At 38.6% G+C, this 16,522-nt stretch overlaps 2 long non-coding RNA genes across 2 annotated transcripts in view; both read right to left on the reverse strand.

Annotated features, from left to right (window-relative positions):
* Nucleotides 1–16,522, reverse strand: part of LOC106787384 — a 463,752-nt gene that overhangs the window by 70,877 nt on the left and 376,353 nt on the right. The window lies entirely within an intron of this gene.
* Nucleotides 6,732–9,282, reverse strand: LOC106787391. Its single transcript, XR_001381772.1, has 2 exons — nucleotides 8,989–9,282; nucleotides 6,732–7,071 (listed from the first exon to the last, which is right to left on the reverse strand). It is a non-coding gene; the product is annotated as an uncharacterized LOC106787391 (long non-coding RNA).

Consider the following 16,522-nt stretch of genomic DNA (forward strand, 5'->3'; position numbering starts at 1 on the left):
AGTCCGTGCTCTCATCCACCCTTCTGTTTTCCACACTCTCTCTTTCTCTTTTTCTCTTTTTCTCGCTTTCGGCAGCTTCCTCCTCGACGTGCGTTCAAAAGAACACATTTTGAGCTTCCTACCTCCACTCGGCCTCCTTTAGCCCTTCTCTCCTGAACTAAACCGCTCTATTGAATCGACCGTGTTTTCTCGAGCATACCCGATTTTCCGTTTTCGCGTTTCCATTTCCGCGCTGGGTTCCGTTTATTTTTTCTCGACAACTTCTTTTCTCTTTACCTCTTATTTTCTTCGATTCCTCTCAATTTCTCACTTTTTCGTGCTATTATAAAACGTAATCCTGTGCTTGTTTTAGTCAAGGTTTCAATAAAAAAAAGAGAATCGAAAGTAGAACACGGAACAAAAATTTTTTAGTACTTTCATATGGCTGATGAAAAACTTTTAAAATGGGAGTTTCTCCATTTGAAGCTTGTAAAATATCGCGGAACATTTTTTTATTAAATAAAGCGTTGAAACGAACGTATCGATTTATTTTTCTTTTAACCTCTCGTTCGTGTTCCCTTCTCTCGTCTTTTTCTTGCTTCTTACTCTCCTGCTCGTATTTTCAACGATAACAAATAGGATTCTCGTAGGAAGAACAAATCGGATTTCATGTTGGCTCGTATTTCACTGCACTTAGAAAAATTTGGTTGCAAATGTCGTAAGCTTTATTCGATTTGCAGGTGGCTGTTTTAACGTTAGAACGAATATTTCTTTTCAGTATAATTCTCATCGATAATAACGTGTAGAATAGGCGGGAGGATTAGACTGACAGCGTATCAGGATATGACTCGCTAAGACGTCGATTAGAGTGTTCCTAGATCTCGAATATCGAGGGTAAGCGAGCCGACTAAAGCCGAAGCATTATCTCATTCTGCTCCGATGGATATCATTTCACGGGATCCTGAGCAACCCCATCCAATCGTCACCAGCCACGAAAACCCAAGTATATATATCTCTCTCTCTCTTTGCCTTGTTCTTCGTATTTTAACTCCGTTTGGTGCAAACTATTGATTTGTTTCATACAGTCAACAGTGGCTTCTACAACGAAACGTGAGGTAAGGGCTTCTTCGTACCCTTCGTACAAGCTCGCGCGTAGGAACGTGTTACAACCCCCTTTTAAACCATGGCTATGCTGTGTCCCACCCCATAACAACGCATACACGTATTTAAGTATACATAGGACACGAACAAGAATACACGCCTAACAAGACTTATACCATAGCGAATTACCAAAGTAATCCTTATCGACGTTCCAACGAACTTCGCCCTTTTATAAACAAGCTTTTTACAAGTTTTCCACATTGTTGAGTTCATATCGGAAAAGGTTACATCAACGATAACCTGCATGATCTTTCCTCCGTGAGAATATTTCACACTTTTGTCATCTCACGGGATACCTTCGTTATCGTTGCGATCATCGTTCGATTAAAATGAGTTGAGTCTGTGCATTTAAAAAAATTCTAAATAAAAAAGTGTCTACAATGAGTGAGGAAAGGGTAGTCATTGGGTGGTATATATGAGATACAAAAGATAAAAAGAAGTTAAAAGGAATGAAAGAAGAAGAAGGCCCAGCTACTTCGTACGTTAATAGAGGCTACGTCGTAAAATTATACTTCGGCCTTTTACGAGCGTTTAACGATCCTTCATTTGTGCACCATCTTATAATAAAAAGTTAATCGTGTGCGAACTATATCGCGTAGCGCGGTAACAATTTATAACGCGTCTCAGGTACTCAAGCTTGGCAAAAAGACGGGTTAATAATTTCGATACGATGCGCAATGGCTCCAAATCTGGAAAACGTGCATAATCTCCGAAAAAATAGTTTTTTTTTTGGACATTTAACCTGTAGGATATGTTTATGGACCCTGTAACATCTTTATCAACCATTTGTTATGGATAAATGTTTATAAACACCTATATATTATTAGTTGAAAAGTGAGCGACTCGTTGCGCCCCGAAAATTACGATATTTTTAAACGCGCATAGTGCAGTTAATATTTCTCCTGCTCTCGTATTCGTCCACATTTGTCTTTTGTAAAAATAAAGAATTATTTTTTCTCTCATACACATTTTGATACGTTCGTTCGATAATTGTGCCAGTTTTCATTTCCGCGGTTTCCATCTTCGACGAATGAAAAAGAATATAGACCTATTGTTAAAGGAGGGTTAAAGAAAAATGGAAAGAAATAAGAAAAAGGGGAATGAAAAACATTTGATCACTTGTATTTGATTGCAAGGGGTGTATTTTCTTGCGGTGAATTCCCGTGGCACGTCTGCTCGTCCATTTTCAGGATAAGATGAGAATTACAAGCATTCCGTTTCAGGGATCATTTCTCTTTCTCTCTGGTTCTCTCTACCTATCTTTTTCTGTATCCTTCTCAGGTCGCCCCATCGAGACACAATGGAAAATGTACCCTAGAATATAAGCACTGTCTTCCTACCCCTGATCGTTCTGGGCGACGGGGTGATACGTTTATGTTCGCATTTATAGTAGGGTGGGGCTGGCACACGTCTTGGCAGAGCTGGGCGTTTTAGGTAAATTGTTTCTCGTTAATGCAACAGATCCTCTCGACCTAAGATGAGTTGCACCCCTCATAGTTTCGATCCTTCCCTCTTCCCTCTTCTCTCTCTCTCTCTCTCTCTCTCTCTCTCTCTCTCTCTCTCTCTTTCTCTCTCTCTCTCTTTCTTTCTCTTTGTAGCCGCAGGCTTCATCGAACAGCTTGCGAACGTCTCACGATAATTAGTCAGATATTGCTGTTATACCAAGCGAAATATGGCTATAAGATGTATATTACGTAAATCGATCATTGAATTCATCATAATATCGTAATAAAACGTTTCTTTATTGTTTGGAATAAAAAAAAAGTAAAGATCTCGGTGGAAACGACATTACTAGTATTAATACCGATTTCGTCGTGCGAACACGAAAAGGGATCGGAAAAGGGGGAAGGAAGGGAGAAAGGGATGTTTTATCGTCGGCATTTCTCTCGTGGTCGATAGGAGGCGATTAGAGAACTTTATGGCCTCGTTCAACGAGAAAAGACAAGAATCACGATCGGCCTTATCGTCGACCCGTTACGCGGAACGATATTTCAGAAATCGTTTCACTTTTAGGGGCTCTTTTCTATCTCGTGAAAGCTTCCCGGGTACTTCGGAGATTTTCTACCGAGAAGAATGATTCACCATCGTTGCATTTTTGTTGGGCGCTCGCGCGCACGCGACCCCTCGGCTACCGTTAGACGTAATTGATTGGTCCTGATACGCCTTCTTATCTCTTAATCCATCTTCCACTCCCACGTTTCACTCCTGGATGCAAGCGATTTTGCCTGTTTGTTATGTATGTCGCAAGCGTGTTCGAAACGTGCGGAGAGATTCCGAGTTCGAAAGGGCGCTGCTCTGTTAAGACCGTAAAGAATCAATCCCTCGCAATATGCGTACACACCAAAGGAAGCAGACAGGCAGGCAGGCAGGCAAGCAGACAGGCACACGGTAAATATTTGCAGCAATTGTGTAAAGATCGATTTTTGCGAGAGACTAGTAGTGCCTATACAGGATACTCGACTGCTTTCTATGAATAATGTATCGATAATAGCGATCTTAATACGAAAAAAAAGATACGATGCCGAATTTAGTAGATGAGAAAGAATGGAAGAAGACTCGTATTATCTTGCAAAAGACTCGAATCGATTCGTGCAAGATTTAAGCAGGTATTGTGAATATCGATTAGTGCTAATATAAAGACTCGTTAGTATGCTTAAAACCATGGGCGTTTTGATACTACTTTGAAAAGGGTTATCGAATAATCGTGTTTACATTGTATTTAAATATATGAACAAGTGAATTTTGTAAATATCAAAGAGTAGTTTATTGTAGAATTTGAATTAGATAGAGATTTTATAAGATAAGAATATATTTCAATTTTTATCAATATTAGATAATAATGGAAGAGGGATTCTATAACATCATTCGATTTCCCGAGTCCCTCCATATTATAGGAATAACGAATCCACTCATATCATCGTACGACCCTTAAGAGAAGATTCGTAACGGGGGAGAAGAGCCTTTTTCGGGAGGTGAGGAAAGAAGAAAAGGAGGATGTGTTGTGATGCATCAAAACATAAGCGGTGGCTTATGAGGCTTTAATATAGCCGACAGTGAGTACAATGTTGTGTGTCTTCATCAAACTCGACGTGTTCGGTATATCTCGCGACCGTTTATAAGTGAGTGAAAGAAGATGAGAAAGAAAGAAAGAAATAAAAAGATAGATAGAAAGAGAGAGAGAGAGAGAGAGAGAGAGAGAGAGAGAGAGAGAGAGAGAGAGAGAGAGAAAACAGAAAACAAGGCAGAATGCTTTCTTCGCGCGAAAGAAGAAATGAAATTACCGGTCAGAGTCATTTGCAACGACTTAGTGTAAGAGCGAGCACTGGAAGGATAGAACTTCGAGAGTCGGACGACTCGAATTAATGAAGAGAGACGTTATGGGAATGCCCTCGCCTGCCCGTGCAATACATCAACGAGCTTTTTCTTTCCACCTTCGACTCACGCCGTGGTGCGAACTTTGCCGTTGGATACGCTACCACGAGGATACGCACGCGAGCCTCCGCCTCTTTCTCTATCCCTTTTTTTTTCTCTTTCTCTCTCTCTCTCTTTTTTTTTTATCTTACTCTTCCTTGGCTATCCCTGAACATCCTGGTCACTTCCGCCTCGAGCGACGTGTCTTGAATTTACGTCGATGCGTCACGAAGTGCACCGAGTTCAAAGTTGAACTGCCGCGCCTCCCTATCTTTCACTCTTTCTCTTTCTCTCTTTCTTTTCTTTTCTTTTATTTCATTCTATCTTTTTCTATGGGTGCTCCTATGAAATCGTAATATTTCTTCGACCCGACTATCTATAATACGCCTAGCAATTTAACAACACGTCTAGTTCTTTCTACAACGTCTAAATATGACTGTACTTTTTTTCTATAAGTATAAAGCCAATTAATTTCTTCCTAGTTAAGAATTTCTAATACAAAATTAATCTTTAGTAAATTGATCGTTTAATTATATAAGAGGAATGATATATCTAATAAGAAAGGAATATCGAGAGGAATATAGAGGATTCTTGGCGTAGGACGATACATTTTCATGGACATCTCAGGACGAAGAAATGGCAAAGAGAAGACGTCAAGGGATTTTAAAAAGCTCTTTCAATGGCAACTCACCAAAGTACCGTATTCTACTACTGTCAACCTGTGTCTTTATTCGTTCCTTTGATCGACGTAGTCGAATGATTCGTTTTCCTTTTGCAACAGAATACTGAGATCTTCGTATATTCTCATACGTTGTTACATTTATATATATATATACAGACACACACACACATATTCACGTAGTCCCTAGCTATCGCGAAGACTTTTTTGTTATAGGGCTTCAACCGTTAACAGGCGTTCTCACCCAAGAAAGATCAATTAGGGGAAATCCCGATAATGGCGTTTTGTGTGTCGCCAGTACCACCACAGAATCGTATAGACCGATGGATGAAGAAATCAAACAGGAAATAAGAAAGCGTATAGATAGATATATATATATATATATATATGTTGAAGCTTTGTGAAAGTCGACGAGATGGAGAGAAACGGAGAAGAGAATTATAGGAGGGTTGTTCGGTAATACTGTTGACGGTATACCGACACCGGTGGTCTCTAAGCCTCGGATCGGTCGTAGGTAGAATAAGAGAGCGGGAGGGAAATCGTATGTACCGAGGGACAATAGGAGCTATGGCCCTCTTATAGGGAGGTTAATTGGATCCCATCGATTTCGATAGTACAATGAACGGAGATCAAATCCTCGTCGATTCGGGGAGACGACGTAACGGCTTTCCTTCATCTCCTTTTCTAATTCTCTCTCACTTTCTCTCTCTCTCTCTCTCTCTCTCTCTCTCTCTGTCTCTCTTCTTCTTCTTCTTCTTCTTGTCTATCGTACTCGTTATAGGGAATATATTTATATGTAGGTATATACCTACGTTTCATATCAGAGTTCCTTTTGGCGTAGTCTAGGTAACTCCCTTTTCCATGCTCAAAGGGTCCTTATCCCTTACGACTTTGGTTTTCCAGCGCCCTTCGCGTTCATAGCACTCCTTCTACAAGATACGCTCCTGCGTCCTGTATCCCTCGAATCGCTTGAGGATGCTTCTGTGAGTTTCTACGCGCGACTCGAGTATTTTTTTTTCACGAAGAGAGAAAGAGAAATAAAGAGAGAGGTTTAAGGTTCTTGGAAATTTTCGCTTGACGACAACGACGATGACGACAACAAGAAGAAGGAAAGAAAAACGAGAAGATGGAGAAAGGGAAGGAAAAAGTTGAACAGAAGAAGGAGATGAAGGAGGAGGAGGAGGAGGAGGAGGAGGAGGAGCGGTTTGTTAGGCGGAAAAGTGCTCCGCGATCCTGCAAACTCGTTATGTACATCGAGTTCTTTGACGGAGACAGAATCGTACGTATAATGGTGCATTTCTTCTCCTTAAATCGTTACGCAATTGCTTGTATCGAGTGGATATAGTTCATTAAAACTTTCTGAAGTATCTACTTTCTTCTATTTCTTTCCACTTGTGGACACTTACGTGAACGATAACGACCATCTTGAAAATCGAAAATACAAAGTTGTCCCGTAGCATAGATAAATTAAAAAAAATCGGCAATAGAATTTTTCTATTACTTTCGAAAAATATATAAATATTTTATTAAATGTGATTAAAAGGAGATATTTTTTTTTAGATTTTGCAATTAACGCGTTCGAATGAAATTAGTTAATTTCTGATATTTAACGAATACATACACACGCACACACACACACACAAAAGTTCGTCGAACTTTTCTCCCTCGAGGGCCACGGAAATTACGAGCTCCTCATCGTCGTCGTCGTTGTCGTCATAGTTATCGTCGTTGCTTGTTCCATACGGAGACGCGGGTGACGCGAGATGAAATTGTAGCTGTTGAAAGGAGGAATGCATCCCGCATGGTTGCTGAGCTTCTAAGATCGTGTCGATTCTCCTTCGCTACAACGGAACAACGGGCTAATTAGCTGTCGAGCGACGCGCATCTGCTCGCTAAATTATAGCGATGCTTTAAAAAACTTTTACTCTCTCCCTCATATTCTTTCTTTCTCGCTCCCTATTTTTTTCCCCCACTCCCCCACCCCCCGACTCATATTATTTTTCTCGTAAGTCGACGACGTGTAAGCGATATTCTTAGATTTACGTTATTACCCCAAGAGACGACAACAAATAAATTCATTTCAACGATTACGACGATTTAATCCAAAAAATCTAGATGACGAATCTTTTTTTTTTTTATTACAGAAGTACAGAATACGAGAGAGAGATTTAGAAGAATGGCGTAGAGTTGATAATCAACGAACGTTTCCTCTCGTTTAATGGAAAAAAGGTCAAAAGATCGTGTCGTTTTAAGTTGCATTCATTGAGTCTAATTAGTTGCGTACTAGAATGAACGTGGTCGAATTTAAAAGTAAAGAAAAAAAGATATAGAGAGAAAGAGAGAGAGAGAGAGAGAGAGAAAATATATACAAAAAGAAAGAAGGAAATAATATACAAAGATGTTATATCGATGGTGAAGAAAAATATGCTCGACCAAATCGCATTGGTCATGGTCCTTAAGTTTGCCATGGCCACTTTACTACGGTCGTAGAGTCGCGGATTCTTCTTGTCGAGGAAGAATAAAAGAAGATAAAGAAATACCGCGAAATGGATCGGTTATTTGCTCCTTTCCCCCCTCTCCCTTATTTTTTTATTATTATTATTATTATTTTTTCTCTCTTATCCTTTTCTCCTCTCATTCTCATCTCTCTACTACCTTTCGTTCTTTTCTTTCGTATCGACTGACTCCCTCGTTTCCTTGTGAATTTCATGGAGCAACTCTTTCTCGAAGGGAACGAGCGAATCTTGCGATCCAAGACGCCAATTTTCTTCTTACCCAGGCGAATATGCGAGGTCACGAGAAGGGATCGCGTGTATATCTCTTGTTCGCGAGCGCGGGCACACTTTCTTTTCTTACCGTTGATCGTAGCCGATCTGGTTAACACGTTCTCGGAATACGGGTGGAAAGTATTATTAAGGAGGATGAAAGAAAATTACGATTACAGGCGCAAGCTAAGTTCAAATGCATTGGATGGATACATTTTTTTTTCCTTTCTTTTTTCTTCTCTCTTTCTCTTTTTCTTTCTTTATCTCTTTCATTCTCATTTATTTTCTCAATCATTTCCTCTCGTGATACGACATAGGCATTGTTTTGAAGATAGCGGTGAAATCGTAATATTTATTTTTCATGATACTTTATTTAAATAATACACGCGGAATTCACAAAGAGTTAAGACAGAAACTAGCGATAATTTGGATAATAAGATTGTGATGCTATTTTTATATTATTGATTGACTGATTGAGAATAAAAAGTAATACTTTCGTACTGAATAAAAATTATGTGAAATAATGTGAAAAAATGTGAAAAAGAAAAGAATATGTAGAGATACGATTTGTACTGATTGGCGATCCGTTATAAAGTGATCAGTCTGATATTGACACTTTGACTCGTTTTAATCAGCTGATCGCTTGTGTGTGTGTGTATGTGCATGTTGCTCAATAATGTATTTTTCTGAACAGTCGTGTATGTGTATGTATGTAGGTACTTTGATACTTCTCTTTGCGTTTCCGATTACAAATATACGAATTCGGATTTGAGCCGAGATTTAACGATATTTTTCGAAGCGATTAAAATTGTTCTATCTGTTACATGGAACAGTAGACGAGGCAGTGAACGATCTCGATGGATGAATTGGAATTTCTCTATCGAAAAAAAAGATGAAAAGAGAATAAAATAAAATTCGTGGAAATCGAGGTTGAAAGCACGTTGAGTAAAGGTAACGACGGATGATACATCGAGAATCTCTCGATCGTTTTACCTCGATTTTGGGATATCCCCGTGAAATTGCATTTTACGTCCATCTCGTGTCATTAATAATCGTTAGATCGAGAATCACAGTCCAAACAGCGAAGCGAATAATTGGAAATCTAAAATAGAAGCCCTACTACTCGTAGGTTATCACGGGTTCCTACCGTGGTTAGTTCGAACGTGTCCTGAAGGTGGAATAATTTCCGTTTCGTAGAATGTCGCCGCACGATCGAAACTTATTACTACGGGTGGCGCTTAGGCGGAATCGTTATACGCGTCGAGTCTGTCAACACAGTAGACAAAGACGAAGAGTGAAATATCATGGTGCAACGAGTGCCGAAGGGGTCGCCGGAAACCTCGACGTCGTCGTTGACGTTGTTTCGTCGACGGCTCGCACGTGTCCAACGACACGACAACGCGTGTCGTCAGCACGTGACCGGGAAATCTAGAAATTGTCTTCTCTTTCTTTATTTCTCCTTTTGATCTACCACATCGTAATAAGATCATATCGAGTTTCTTAAAAAAAAAACTACCAATGTATTTATTATATTTATCTTTCAATGTAACAAAAAATTACGCCGCTCTACTCTCCGTCCGAACGATATTTTTCCTTTTCATAACTTTCCATTCACTTTTCTTTAATAGATTTATAAATATAAGAGAAGCGCAGATTAACTTTGATTTTACGTAAAGCCCTTCAATGATAAAATATCAAACGTGGATTGATTTAATGGAAAATGAATTGATTGAATGAAAATTCTATTAGATGGGCACGAATTGGAATATCTTTTTCGAAATTATCTTATCACATGTTTTATCGGCATCGAAGGCATTAACAAGATATAGAGAAAAAGAGAAGAGAGAAGATGCGTTCATCAATTTTTCGTCTCATTCGGTTCGTGTATTTTTCTCATCTCATTAACCGTTTGAGTTCCAAAGACATCTAAAAGAAAAAGATCGAAAAATCTTAAACATCGCGATAACGATTGCACCCTCATTTATCATAGCGCTTAAAATGTACTGGAATTTTTCAACACAAAATCTGAAGATTGCCATCGTGCTGTTTGGGACTGAAACGGTTAAGAATTTTGTTGTTAATAGTCACGATTTCGTAAAAGTATCCACCACGTCATGCATTTGAGAACATAAAGATAGGTATGGTTTAATATAGTATCATCTAATCTTCAAGTCGTTCGCTATTACAACGAGCAGTATATAGCGTGCTATTAAAATACTTTACACAGATGTATCATCCGTTTAACGTGCCCGTACGCGACGTCCTTGGAGAGTTTTCGATGCTTCAAAGACGAAAAAATTTTATTGGCTTTTTAATCGGCGTTCCAACCAACGTTTGCCAACGTGCCAACGTCGATTGCTATTCCGTGTCGCGAGATTACGAAAGGAAAATGTGTAGTTTATTATAACACTAAAGTACGTTGTTGCTCTTCGTCATTCCCTACTCCTACTACTTCAGTAAAATCTTGAAGACGTTCAACCTTGACGTTTTTTAATGTTTTTTCAAGCCAATGTTCGAAGGACTATATACGTTGCTCGAGAATTCGAGCGTCATCGAATACGAGCTAGCAACGATGAATACGCTGGTTTTAGTTGTGTTGGATCCGAGCAATCTTTAACGACTCACTTATCAACGCATTCTGGGAGGTCATGATCAAATAAAAGATATTTTTCTTATTCTATCATAAAGATAATATAAGGATTATGCATTCGATGTATATCGCATTAAGGACAATACATAATGATGGACCAAAAAAAAAGATTGATAAAAAATCGTTCACTTTTCGCAATAATTAAACTGGTACTCGTAAAAACAAATTCAAGGCGATTGGTTACGAGCGTTCATTTTTAAATGAGCTCGATCATAACAGTGTAATAATATCATGATTCAAGCAAGGATCACCTAATTATAATTATTTAAACATAACTGAACCGGTATTCGTTTTAAAAGACATCCTCCTTAAAGAGAGAGAGAGATTATTGTCGAGAAATAATCGCAAAAGAGAAGTTCATCCGGGACCTGTTAGCAATAAACGAGCGCGAGTCGTTAGATCCTTAACAATTCCCATTTTATTCCTGTCGTCGCAAAGGGAGACGAGCCACTTCGAATCGTCAACGACTTTGGTGCTTCTTCGAACGTATAATATTTACGAGGAGCGAAAAAAAGAAAATAAAGGGAGAATCAGAGAGAGAGAGAGAGAGAGAAAAAAAAAAGAAAAAGAAAAAGAAAAAGGTAAAATGTCGCGATTCGTGTTTTACGAAACGGTCCATCGGTCATGTCGTCAGTCCTTTTAATAATCTATTCCTCTTCTTGGCTGAGAGAGAAGATTCGCATATGCATAGTAGTAGATAAGTATAAAATGTATATATGCATGGATGCTAACATACATAGACATGTTTTTGGTATCTTTCGAACGGAACAGGTATAGACACAGTTGTTTATCTGATGATAAAAGCCAATTCATTTTTCAGGGGTAGGCAAAAAATGTTTACAAAAGTTTTCGATCCGTTAAACGGATTAAAAAGGAGAGACAAGCGAGGAGAGGATACATACGATTCTTATACTACGAGGAGAGGATATAAGCTTATACGTGTGCATGCGCGTGGCCTCGCATGTGATCGGCGTGTCAACAATTAGGAGGATCAGCGTTCGAGAACGTCCAGAGCCGATAACGTCTCTCCGGGCTCGAAGGATCTCGGTTTTGAGATCGTCGGCCGCTATGCTGGCAGAAGGACAAGCAAGTGAGAGAGAAAGAAAAAGAGAAAAGGACAAGAAGGAAGAGAAAGAAGAGCAATAAGAGGAGGGGGAAACGATGAAGGGGATGCGTGTGGGAGTTTCGTGTCCGATCATTAGGGAGATCCTATCAGTATTGTAAGTCACTCAGTCACTCGCTCAATCCTTCGTTCGATTACTTGGAAAAAGCCCGACCTACCGCTCGAATTCAATGTCTCGCGCCTTCTTCTTCTTCTTCTTCTTCTTCTTCTGCTTCGCCGAAACTCCGTTAAAATGTCTTTCACAATGAAGAACCTCCCCTCCCCCCACTCTTCCGTCGTTTCGAATTATCGCTCTATCTTTATTTTTGTTATCACTAATTAATTTTCATTAATTATTTTTTACCAATTATTCGCACATTATTTTTTCAAGATAATCTGATCATTTATATTATTGCAAGATTTTCGTCGAATGTAGATTTTTATAATATAATATAATCATTTGAATATTCGTAGGGTGTTAAAAGAACTTATTTTTCGAGTAAGGTATATAAAGGTAAAGTTTGAGTTATATAATATTTACTTTGATTAGATCAAAGTATCTACATTGAGTAAATATAACGTTAAGAAACTTGAAGACTTCTCCAATAAAGTTTAAAGTGTGTTATTGGATATATTTTAACGCCTGAAGAGAGAGTTTTTACACGGACATAGTATTTCCTTGGTAGAGAGTAAATTTAAAGGTGCTCATTTATTACGATCCATCGTCGGGAATAGAGTTTGTGGATAATTTATCTTTAGTCGAGTTCCATAGCTTTCCACTGTAATTCTGCAGACCATAGAACGACTACAGTCTTCTCCTATATGTCTGTTCGTAATTAAGTCCCTGGTGGTCAATAGAAACTCCTGTTTCTCTGAGTTCCCTCTATCCCGTTTTTACCCATTTTCCTCTTAAGTTCTTCCCTTTTAACAATGTATTTGTAATTTTTTGCGAATATCACACCTTCCTGAATAACACTCCTGAGAAACTTGGAAAATTGGAAAAGAAAAGAAAAGAAAAGAAAAGAGAAAAAAAATAGAATCATAATTAAAGGGTACAAATCTTGATTGCCTTTCATTCCAACACCTACGATCATCGCGATTAAACGGAGTCACATTTGGAACGTTCGCGTATGGGTTTATAATTAAGGTGGGACGATTCACCAGGAGTCGGCACTCAACTGTTCACGCGCGAGGACCTTTCCAGTCGCAATAAACTCCGGAAGATGTTATTTCGATATTGTGAATGCCGCTTAAGGAGGTGTACGGGTGAGATATAGCTCCCTGAAAGCGTTCTCGCCGTTATTAACCCCTGGCACAAGAGCACACGGCGGGGTATCATGATTGCCGATCGTCAGTCGCTATGGGGGCTTTTCGAGTGAATCATTCGCGGCCGTACGCGGTCTCGAAAAATTACGATCACACGTATTACGATCGGTTCTTTTCTTTCTTCCACTCTTCCTTTCTCTCTCTCTCTCTCTCTCTCTCTCTCTCTCTCTCTTTGCCGTTTTTCTTTCGCTTCCATTGCCAGTACTTTTCTCTTTTTTCTATATGAAAACCGGCGACATGGTTTACGACGTAGCTTTGCCGCTGGACCAAAAAGCCGAGTATCTCCCTCGCCCTCTCTTTCTCTCTTTTTTACTGGAAGAGTGTGTGTAGATGTGTATATGTGTAAGAGAGAGAGAAAGAGAAAGAGAGAGAATGGTAAAAAGAGCTCTTCACGTTCCTTTAATCTTCTCCAGAAAAGAGTCCACAAGGTACCGGACAGTTCGACGCTCATCGGACGCTCGAAAGCTCATATAATGATTCTAGGACGCGAGTTAAAAGGCGCCTATCTTTATCCGGGCAAAGTTATAAGGCCGTCTAACACTAGCGAAATTAACTCCTTTATTGAGCTCTTCTCTGTAGAAACGAAAGGGGAGAGGTTGAGGGGTAGATAAAGAGGAAGGTTGCCAGATATTGCATTCGACTTTGAAAGTATCGACTGTGATTTGCATCTTTAAAAAGATTTTATACGATAAAATGATCATGAGAAAGATTTCTCTTTGGTAGACAATTGAGAAATGAGAAACAGGAGGTAATGGTGGAAGCCGACAACCGAATGCAGATTTTCAAATTTGTTAAACTTTTTTAGAAGATCATTTTAAACGTTCCCCTTCTTCTTCCTCCTCTTCTTCTTCTTCTTCTTCTTCTTCTTCCATTTTTCCTTCCCAATCCAAGTTCTCGTCGTCTCGACAAGCTTCGATACGACTTCGAATTTCATTTGTCTCTGGTGTAATTAAATTAAGGATGAATTATTTATCCAGTCTCGAGTGGGTCGGAAGTCGTGCGGATATTGCGTGGCCGCGAGCGCATCGGCCCGATATACACCGGATATGTCTGTCCCTACATACCCTACCCTCCCACCGCATTGCATCCTTCAGCCTACTCTCTTGTCGTCTACCTCGTGGAATTATTAAAACTCGAACGGGCAACTATATACGACAATGTTATATATATATACATATATATATAAGTACCTATATCTCCTACAGAAATATATATGTATATATATATTTATATATGTAGTAGGTATATATACCGGATGGCCGGTGGGCAGAAAACAATAAAGCTCGGACTATAGTCGTCGGAGAAGGCACTTTCATCGTTCGAATATCACCCTCCACAGTTTGTACCATGGCTCGGTACTACGCTCGATGCCGAGCTCTTCATTCAATTTGGATCCCACTTATGCTTCTCTCTTTCTCCCTTTCTCCCCCACCCCTTTCTCTCTTTCTGTTTCTCTCCATCCATTTATCTATCTTTCTTTAGTGAACACGAGCAGTATGTACGGGAGCGTTGGTCGGTGTGCGTCATATTTATTCTATTTATTGTAAGTCGATCTAACTTCTCTAACCCACCCCCTCTCTCTCTCTCTCTCTCTCCTCTTTTACCCCCCGCCCAACCCCACCCCTCGCTTTGTCCCGCTTGAGTTAATATTTTCCTATGAGATCGAGCTTCCACCTCTGTTTATAATTCTCAGAAATGTAAGGTTCCCCTTATGGTCGATCTACGACAACCATTTCATTCGTCTATGCGCGTGCGTACCCATAAGCCTTGCGCTTGGCCATTATTCTTGCAATTATCTCTTTCTCTCGCCTTTGAATTTTGCTTCATATTTCAGTAATATATCGTTGGAAACTTTGTGCCGCGTCTTCGATGCGGCACGAGCTTTCTCGTAGATTTACAACACACCCATGTCGACCTTCGCGAACGCGAGCCTGCGTAGATTTACGGCTCTTAAATCTATGCGGTTACTCTCTCACCGGGACAACCGGATTTCCTTCGGACGCGGCTCTGAGAAGGAAGCGGCAGAAAATCGACTCGAGAACCGTGCCATCGACTTCCGGCCGAACCGTCAAGGGTTAGAATCCAATTTTTTTTCTAAGCTATACTATTCTTTTTTGTTTTTTTTTTTTTTTTTATTATTTTTCATTTCTTTTTTTTATTTTATTAGATATTTTTATGCGCAGATAATCGTATCGTTTAAGATAGAAAATTGATAAATAATTTTGAAATATAAGCATTATACAATCATACAAATAGGTTCGCCAGAGTGTTATATTACACGTTTGAATTTTTTGAAATTAAACTTCTTAGGCGACGGTAACGAGAAAATTTTATGAGACTACATGAAAAAAAGAGAAAACGCAGGGAGAGAGAAAAAAAGAAAGGGTGAGATAGAATCCACAGTAGATCGATAGTTGAACGAAATTACGAAAGGTTTTAATATCAGTGAGATGTGTTTATGAGATTAATATATTCAAACTATGTTTAATAAGTGTGTAATGTTTAAACCAGTACATGTGTGTTTAAACAAGCTGAAATATAAAGAGGGTTCATAGAGTATTAAAATAATTGTTAATTAATCGACAGAGAAGTGTCCATTATTGTCTAAAAGCTCGGTGTATAGGATCTAAAATCAAGTTTAAAAAAATCATTTAAAAACATAAAAGAAAAATATATCAACATTATTTTCTATTTAAAATACGTTAATAGGTAATGTAATGTTTAAATCAATGCATATGCGTTAAAACAAACTGAAATATAAGAAGAGTGTATTAAAGAATAAAAATAATTGTTAAATAATCGATAGAAGTGTCTATTGTTGTCTAAAAGCTTGGTGTATAGGATTTACGTACCGTCCTCTTCGAAGTCTCGTGTTAGACTGAGTCATTGCCCTCTAGACATTTACTTTTATTGAAAGTTGTTTATATGACTTTCCGAACGTTACGCATGTGTATGAAAGGAATAATCCACCTAATCAATAAAAATTAAGATTATAAAGTTCTGATTTTATCATTTTTATCATTTTAATGTAATTATTTTAATGCTCTTGCGCAGTGATGACTTCGAGGATAAAATTGTTCTGTAATATAAAAAAAATGTATAAGTGCATTAAAATAATTGTTAATTAATCGATGCTAGTGTCTATTGTTGTTTAAAACCACGTAGTATAAGTTCGATGTAACGTTTATGAGAGAGACAAGATGATAAAAAAAAACTTTTTCTAATTTTTATATATAATAGGACTAGTATATGTATATTGTAATTAATATAATTTACTTCATTTAGTTAATACAAGAACGACCCTATAAATTTGATTCTACTGATCGTTTAGATGAGAAATTGTTCTATTAATTAAAAGTCAAGACGAAGTTCGACTGGGGACCGTTCGATGTTCCAAACCGATATCAATTCGAAGTTCGTGAAATTACTCGGTGCATCCAACGCTACAG

The sequence above is a fragment of the Polistes canadensis genome, unplaced genomic scaffold, assembly GCF_001313835.1.
Source record: "Polistes canadensis isolate GaletaPanama2010 unplaced genomic scaffold, ASM131383v1 scaffold_4, whole genome shotgun sequence".
Taxonomy (NCBI): domain Eukaryota; kingdom Metazoa; phylum Arthropoda; class Insecta; order Hymenoptera; family Vespidae; genus Polistes; species Polistes canadensis.